This window comes from Eulemur rufifrons, chromosome 6 (assembly GCF_041146395.1).
Source record: "Eulemur rufifrons isolate Redbay chromosome 6, OSU_ERuf_1, whole genome shotgun sequence".
Classification (NCBI taxonomy): domain Eukaryota; kingdom Metazoa; phylum Chordata; class Mammalia; order Primates; family Lemuridae; genus Eulemur; species Eulemur rufifrons.
Window position 1 is genome coordinate 58,091,336 of NC_090988.1, and position 9,556 is coordinate 58,100,891.

Genomic DNA, 9,556 nt, shown 5'->3' on the forward strand with positions numbered 1-9,556 from the left:
ATTGGTTTTCAAATTCTTTTGAGAGAAAAAGACAATTTTCAAAAAGGAATAATGAGGAGGAATAATGAGACTAATACAATGTACTTATTAAAACTTTAATAAGGCCTCTGTAATTATAATAATATGAGTTTGACACAGGAATAGAGAAGATCAATGGAAAAGACTAGGAATCCAGAAAGGGACCCAGTACGACAATGAATTTTACACATCATAAAGGCGACCATCAAATTTGTAGGGAAAAGATGGCTTATTAATTAACAATGTTGGGACAACGGACTAGACATTTGGAAAAAAAATTTTAAGCTTGATTCTTTGCCTCAATTCTTATGTTTTAGTGAATAAAAGTAGTTATATCAGATATGCATTGCAGTTTAAATAATAACATAATAGCAATCAACTGTTAGGGAGTTTTTTCTATATGTCAGGCACTATGACTTTTTTTACATGTATGATCTTATTTAACCTTCTTAACAGCTCTACATGGTAAGTTTTCTTTCCCCACTTTAAAAATGAGAGACTGGTTAAGTAACTCAATCTCGTTCATAGTATTAAGAAGTGGTAGAGACATGAAACAAACTTAGGTAGTATGTCCAGAGCCTGTATTTTGACCAATATGCTATAATGATAAAACATACTGGAAGGTTACTTATATACTTAATAACTTTTAGTTTTTTCCAAAATGTAAATCATTATAATATTATTCTGTGGAATAGTCTCAATATATGAATTATCCTATTTCCTTTTCTTTATCCTCATTAAGCGAAAAAGAAACGTTACATTCCTCTTCATTGTCTATTAAATGGACTACTTAAATTTTCCCCAATAAAAGAAATGTAAATAAAATATGGTATCTACCTAGAATGGAACACTATATAGTCATTAAAACTTATGCTACCTACAAAATGCTTGAAAAAATGCTCATTTATATGTTAAATAAAAAAATTATACAAAAAACAGCCATTCATACATTCAACAAATATTTACTGACTGCTTGCTATAGGCAAAGTATGGTTCTATATACTGTGAACACTGCCTGCCCTCATGGAGCCTGCCATGACTCAAATTTTTATGTATATACTAATCTCTCTATACACGTGTACAAATATATACATATACACATACACCTATATGTGTATTTTGTACACATGTGTATGTACACGTATGCATACATATTAGTGTTTATATGGATTAGTATGTATGTACCTTAATTATTAGATAAAAGACTACAAATAAATATACCCAAATATCAATAATGGCTGCCTCTGGTTGTGTGAAGGAGACTCTGAGCGGTACAATCTGAGTGGTACACAAGAATAAACAACAAATTAAACATTAATAGCCCTCCATAATGTGGTTTCACTTTGTACATTCATACTTATATTTCCCTGTAACTAGCCCAGTTTCCTTATTTGTCCCCTCAAATTCTACCTGAGACTAAATGATGATTTTCCTATCTAGAATGATAACTTCCTATTCATAACGATTGTTCAAATCTAAGTTCCTACTGCTGTGTGTTAAGTGCCACTCATTCTGGCACTGTTTAATGTGACTAACTTCAGAAATTATTAATCTCATTTGGTTTATTCCCTAATGTTAAGACATTCTTATACTTCTTTATCTCAAAGCACCAAGAACAGTAAGAATTACATAGTAGACTTGAGTGACTGACTGACTCACTAAGAAAATGCAAGGAAAAAATATTGGGTGAGGGCAGGGGCACACTGCATGGGAGGCTTGCAAGCTTCTCAGACAAACAAGGAACATTTTGTATGCCGTTTGATCCATCTGTCCTCATTGCTACTTACACCACCACTACCCATGGAGAATTCAGGGACATTTTATAAATGAGAGAAGACAATGATACTCACCTGGGATCAGACTATGAGGAAAACAGCAAACATTCCTTCCTCTTTTGTGCTTCTCTTCTAGGGAAGGGTAGAGTATGGAGATGGCTGAGCTAAGGGAGAAGAAAAGAGGAATAAAAAACTGGGCATGACTTCAAATTCCCAAACTCACTAAAATCTCTATATACTAACCGGGTATGACCCCCAAATCTCTTAGAAAGAGGTCAGAAAGAACACTTCCATTCCCTTTCAATGATCAAAAAGGACAGCTATGAACACTGGTACCTTGGAACTTATTTCTCACCCTCTAGAAACTTCAAAGGATACAACTCTAGTTTGGACTTGAAAACACAGAATTTCATTTCACAGTTTAGTCCCTCCAGAGATGCAGACGCTCTCTATGTAATCAATCTCTCTGAGCCTCAAGGCTTTATTTTATTAATTACATTTATTATATAGTTCATTAATAACAATAATAGAAATAATGGCAGCACACCTAAATCGTTTCTAAAGTATTTTTCTTATTTTTTTTCAATCAATGTAAGTAGAAAATAATTCCATTGCCCTCCCCTACTTGTTATAAAAGACATACTGGATTCACTATCAAAGCGGTACCTGAAATCTTGCAGAAGTATCCCAGATCAAAGGCTGGCTCCCAGGTCTTCAACATAGTCTCAACTCTGCCATCAACCACTTGCTGAGCTTTAGAGAGGACAAAACTGGACCTCCTAGGGCCTCAGTTTCCTCACCTGTAAAATGGGGGCATGAGCCTTTGCCACCCTGGTCCTTCCTTGCTGATCACAGGTAGGTCCCTGGGAAAAAAGTATAAGCAGTTAGTCAAGAGCCCTCTTTCTCTAGAGAGAGAAACGACTCATTCATGTGTACCCCCAAAGCGGGGCAGATAGGGGCTCTCTCAGTGCGCCACGGGCTGCCGGAGTGTAAGCACCCGAGAAACAAACGGAAAGGTTCCCAAGCAGCGGGATCTCCCAGTCTCCAGGCTACTTATCTATGCGGGGACGCTCCTTCTTGCAGCGAAGCCGGGCGCGGCCTCCGTGGCTTATCCAGATGCCCGAGCTCCGCGCCAGCATCTCTCAACGCCGAGCACCCAGACCCCACGACCCAAGCTGCCTCTACCCTCCCTTCTCCTTCCCCTATTCATTCTTAACATGGAAGGGAATCCGTGAAGGACCCACCTACAGGGGTGTCTTGGATTTCTAAGCCAGGAGTCGCTTCTCAGCCCCTGACCCTAGCTTTCTGCCACTGTTCCTTCAGCCACAGCTCTTCCTGTCCTTATCCACCGCTGGCTCGGTCCTCCCGAGAATTCACATTACTTACGGAGCTTCCGAGGAAGGACAGGACCAGCCAAAACACTCAGTCCACACAAACAATGGCCCGTAGCCCGGCTAGACCGAAACGGAAGTTCCAGGCCTCAGAGTAGACACTCGCTGTGTTTCCATGGATACGGGAGGGGCGGGGCGGGAAGCGAGAGCGCAGGAGAACGTGACTCCTGATTGGCCAGAAGAATCAAGTCGCATGGCGGTCCTTAGCTTCTGGCATTCCTGCGCGGGAGGGCTGTGCACTGTGGCGCTTCTGAGCCTAGGATGGGGAGTGGAGGCCCCGACGTTAAAGAAAGATTACTCCAGGTGCTTTTAGGGCCCTGTGAAAGGGGACGTGGCTGCGGTTTCAGAGAAGCTGAACGACCAGTTTCGGGGAACTCTATGACCGTCACAGCCCGCCAGGACCAAACCCCCAAACCGGAACCCGAGGAAACACTTGCTGTCAGGTCGCCTTTGGTTGCCGAGGCGTGGTTGTGCCCGCTCTACAGTGCCCTGGCCCTCAGCATCACCCTAAACTCGAAGCTGGAGTAGCCCAGCCACGGAGAGGGTTTTTCAAATTACTTCTTTTTGCTCGAGATCCGCTTCATTTCTGGTCCAGTCGGACTTTCCTCGCTCCTGCCTTCCTGCCAAGTCCTAGGGCGGCTCTTCGGAGACTCCAAGCAGAGAAGGGAAAGGCAAAGTGGAAATAAGATGAAATCGTGGAAAGGAGCCCCTCCTCGTGTTCTGGGATCGCAGAAAGAGTTCCACACGCCTGCTTTCCTATTATTGAGTTGAGTGTGTTATATTAGGGAAATGCTTTCACTTCCTTCAGCCCTCTCTCGCAAACTTGGGCCGGATCAGTAATATTGAAACATTTTATTAGGCAAGGAAACTTTGGTAGGGTAGTTGTTAAAAGCAAGGGACTCCTTGGATTTTAATCCGGCAATAGCACTTATTAATGATGTAACCTTGACTTACTTAACCTTTTAGTGTCAGCTTAATAAACATAATATTAACAGGTATAATAATCGTGACTATTTCACGGGCTTGTTAGACTTAAATGAGTTACTGTAGTTAAAATGCTTAAACTGGGTATTGGCACATAGAAAGTACTCTAAATGTTAACTATATATTTAAGGTTCAATGTTTATCAGGGGTGGGTGGCCAATAGCCTATCTGCCTGGGCCCATCACACAATGAGCACCTGCATTTCTTACAACTGTGGAGACAACATTTTGAAACTTATTGTGCCTGGACCTCTCCCTGGCTTGAACAGTCAGAGACAATATGGAATATGGTCTGGATAAGAATGTGGAGAACAGCATTAGAGCCCAGGCATGAGAACTTAAATGTGGCATTTCTTGAAAACAGTCTGGACCTCAGATGTGTGGACCTCCTAGGAGACCTGTATAAATTTACCAGGGTTCCTTGACTCCGAAGAGGCCAAGAAGAAGATGACACTGTAAGCTGACTGTCTCTGTGCTGAGTCTGGGAGATTATAAGGAGACTAGAGAGCAAAAAGATTTTATCCAGGGGCCCCTGAAGGCAAATGGCAGGCATCATGCTTCTATTCAGTGGCCAAAAGAGGTAGAGACCTCTTTGTTGTCCCCCATGTATGGGCCTGCTGCCACTTAAAATATCCTATTAACTAGACCTGAACCTCAATGAACTGACGAAAATTTAAAAAAAAAAGCTAAGAGGATCCACTTGCCAGAAAAACAAACAGAATGTGCATCTGAAGAAATATACCTGCTGAAGTATAGAGGACAATATGAATAACAAAGAGCATCAAGTATGGCATACAAAAGGTATTTTTGAATTAAATTGGTTCTATATATCTTCCTAATTAAGCATTTTAGCAATTGAGTTAGAGGAAAAACATGGTCACTTTTGAGTCAAAATGTAGCTGATATGGTTTAGTAAAGAAATCCCTGAAAGCACAGATGGTAACAAAAATAGAGATGGAAATCATGAAAAAAAAAGACAATATGATTAAAGGATAGATCTATGAGACTTAATATGAGAACAAAAAAGTTCCAGAAGGAGAATAAAGAGTTTATGAAATTGGAGAAAGAAATGAATAACTAATAGAAAATTGCTTTGGGTTGAAATTTTTAAAGAAGGCTTGAATCTGCAGATCTAAAGAACTCACTATGTCTGTATTAATGAGTAAAGACTCCCACTAGACATATAAAGGTATAATTCCTATGCTATAAGGGTAAAGAGAAAACTCATAAGTTTTCGGGCAAAAAGGACAAATTATCTGAAAGGAAAAATGACACTAGACTTCTCATTTTTAATGTTGGAAGCTAGAAAACTGTTCAATAGCGGTATAGACTAGTAAGATAAGGGGTCTACAATCCATCAGCCAAAATATATCCTGGCAAAAAAAATATTTGAGGATTTGCAAGAATTCAGAGTCTGTATCACTCAGGTCTCCCCCCCTGAAGAAACAATTTAAGAAAAGATTCCAAACAACAAATAAACCAAAAACAGAGATACCCTACAAAAAATTATGAAAAGAAAACAGACAAAGCCATCATATAAATAATAAACCTAAAGTAACATATAAAGGATACAATAAATCATCAGTCATTATGCAAATTCAGTGGACTGAATTTTCCTAGATAAAGGCAGAAACCGTCAGACTGGGTGGAGTAAGAAAATTCAGCCATATGCTATTTATAAGAAACACTAGGGAGATTGGTTAGAAAGATACCTGGCAAACAGAAAGAACAACTAATTGAAGGTTAATTTAAGAACCAAAGAAAGAGATTGACCTTATATATTGATAAAAAGCACAATTTATGAAGAAGTATAATGGTATCAAATGTGCTAAATACATAGAGCAAAAATGTACAAATTTGAGAACTTCACAAAAATACAGTTCTATGGAAAAATTCAATACGTTTGTCTGAAAATTAGATCTAGGAGACAATATAGAAATTAAATAGTATAATTAATAATCTTGATTTAAGAGTAGAAACCTTATCTCCCTAGAATAGAGAGTGTATTTTTTGTGTCCATTGAACATTTACAAAAACTGATGATGAGTTTTGCCATCTTCATCCCCAGGTGATGAATGTTTTTAATTGTCCTGAGAAAACAAGCAATCAGAGAATTTCCACTCCCCTCCTCACCCCTACAGCCCCCCCCCCAAACATTCACACACCTTACCTGCATCAGTGCTGATTTGTTCTATCCCTTACTACGGATAAAAAGTCTGTGCTCCTGGCTAAGAAACCTATCCACTTAGTCACTGGATTCTATTGATTCTTGCCCACATGTGTGGACCTCGCTCCAGCAACTCCTTTCTCCTACAATATCAATTTTCCCCCTTTAGATCTTTTGCATCAACAATCAAGTATGCTGTCATTTCTTAAAAAAAAAAATAGTGAAATAACACAAAACTTTCTACACTTTCTAGGGCTCTGTCTTAGTTTGGGCTTCTGTAACAAAATACCATAAACTGGGTGGTATAAACAACAGACATGTATTGCTTACGGTTCTGGAGGTTGGAAGTCCAATATCAAGGCACCAACAAGATTTTGTGTCTCGTGAGGACCTGTTTCCTGGTTCATAAATGGCCATCTTCTTGTTGAGTCCTCACATGTCAGAAGGGGCCAGAGAGTTTTGGGGTCCTCATTTATAAGGGCCTATTCAGGGGCCAAGGCCATGAATTCACCTAAAAGCAATTCTAGTCATAATGGGATTTGGATAAAGTTGCACTGTCCATACATCATCAAAGTGACCATAATGGTTGATTTGACTCAAATGTTCCTCAAATATGTCAAGCAGGCTCTTGCCTGAGGGCTTCTGCACTTGCTATTTCTTCCTCTTGGAATGTTCCATCTTCCAGATGCCTGCATGGCTCATATGGTCACTTTCTGCACATGTCACCTTAGCGGTGTCTTTCTTCCTTTTCCACTCAAAGAGAAATAGGACCCTTCCCCTACTTCCCACCCTCAGCACCATGTCCTTTACCCCACTGTTTTTCTCCACAGCAATGATCAACACCTGATATACTACAATTCATTATCTGTGCTCCTTCAATAGAATCTAAGCTTCGTGGGGGTGGGGGTGGGGGTGCACAACTAGGTATTTTCACTCTAGAGAGCGCCCAGAAACTGCCAGGCATGAAGCAAGTGCTCAATAATTGCATTGATTATTGGATGAATGAATATAGGGACACTACTTATTGGGAGTCACCCAGTCTGGGAAAGGTCATCCGAAGCTAGGGTCCAAGTCTCCGACCCTCTCTTACCCCTATGTTACTGTTCATCAGGAAAGGAAGGAGGAAAGCTGTGTGCCAGCAGGTGTGCTGATCCTATATTGAACAATGTATCTTCTCCTGGGGGAAATGCGTGGTAGAGAGAGTGTGAGGCGTAGACAGGGAGAGGGAGAGTGGGAGCAGCACCCTCGTTCCCTGCCAGCCAATGGGAAGAGAGACTCGCCGGCCCGGGCGGGGGCGTCCAACCACACCAGTGCTGCCCACGCAGCCCTCTCCGCGGATTTGCTCTGCCAGCAGGGGAGGAGGGAGATGAGGCGTTAAGGGCCAAAGCCTGAGTGCCCCTTTCTCATCAAACAGCAAGTGCCCATTAATCCTTTCCTTTCACATTTCCCTTTCCTTCTTTGACTCCTGCCTTTCAGCGCCGGGACTACCCACGCCCTCCGAGACCCAAGGTATGGTATGACCCTCCACTTCTCTAGATGTGTTTTGCCTGCTCCAAAATAGGATTTTGGATTCTGTGCGAGTCCTTCCAGTGCCCACATTCTGTGTGGAAGCCAAGGAAAGGGATGTGGGCCTCGAACGAGGCCCAAGAGCAGAAGCTGCCGGGCCCCCTAGGGTGGGGAATGCCCCTGACTTACGGGCGTGGCACCGGAGAGGCGACTTTCCGAGCGCGAGTCTGTGGTCACCTGGGGGTGGGATCAGAGGCCAGAACCCAAGTTCGCTTGTGTGTAACGAGTAGCCTGAGGGTGGAGAACTAGTGTGGCTTCTAACTCCCTTACAGTGCTCGCTTCTTATCTCTCCTGAGTTAAGGTGGTAGGAATAGCCTCACTTTGATTCTGATGCGTTCAGGCACGCCCCTCTCTTCTCTGCCCGGGAGCAGGTGTTCGTCCTTCCATCAGTCTTTTCCTGCCACCTGGGCTCTGCCGCTATTCCTCCACCCTGGGCCTCCTCGGAGGCCCTTTCGCGATTGAAAACGAAACAAACCGCCTAAAACTTTACAGTTCCTGTGCTCCGCGCTACCAGTGTATGTTTCCTCTCCTCTTCCTAGCAAAGTTCCAAAAATAATAGCACATCCTTGCTCCCTGCATCGGACATCCTCTGCCTGTGGTGGATAGTGTGGCTTTATCACTCTTGCTGCCTCTACTCCAGCAAAATTGCTGCTAAAATTGCTCTCTCTCTATGGAGGTTATTAATGATCGATAATTTGCCAAATTCAAGTACACCTGGCAGGCATTAATTTCTTTATCTCCTTGGAATTTGACAAATGTATATTTGCCTTTTTACCTTTTTATTTTTCTACTTATTTAAGGATTGTGTTTGATTAAGCTTGAGCCCATCCTCAGAAGTGAGGTATCACAAGAATGGAAGAATAGGCACCACATGTACTCACCATCAAACTGGCACTGACTGATCAACACTAAGATGCTCACACAGTAGTAATATTTTTAGGGGGCTGGGGGTGGGCAAACTCACAACTAATGGATGCAGTGAGCATTGTAGGGGGGAAAGAGCACTCCTCAAATCATGGTTTGGGTGTGGCAAAGTCATAACATGTAACCAAAATGTTTGTACCCCCATAATATCCCTAAAAAAAAAAGTCACAAATTGTCCTAAACTCAAAATAGAACTGTGGTTAATATATAGGTATATTTTCTTTATTTTTGATGTAGAGGTTTCAATTTCTTAGTTGTAATCCTCATATTACTGCTATCTGTCTGTAATCCTGCACATATTGCATACTGCTGTACGATGAGGTCATTTTAATGACTGAAAAATCAAACGTGTTCTATATTTTGATGCATTTATTTTAATCACAATTGGATTGTTAATTTGTTGGCATTTATTTACTATTCTGAGTAAACACCCTTATACACAAAGTTTTGTGTATTGGGGATTCTTTTCATTGGAAAATTTCCCAGAGAAGAAGGTACTGCTTGAGAAGTCATGCATGTTTTTACAGGTCTAGGTAGTTGTGACCATGTAGCTTTCAATTTTGTAGCAATTAACATTTATACTAAAAATATCTGCTTCACTCCATTCTTATATGGTATTGTTGTTTTTTTTTTTTTTTTTTTTTTTTTTTTGTTGAGACAGAGTCTCACTTTGTTGCCCAGGCTAGAGTGAGTGCCGTGGCGTCAGCTTAGCTCACAGCAACCTCAGACTCC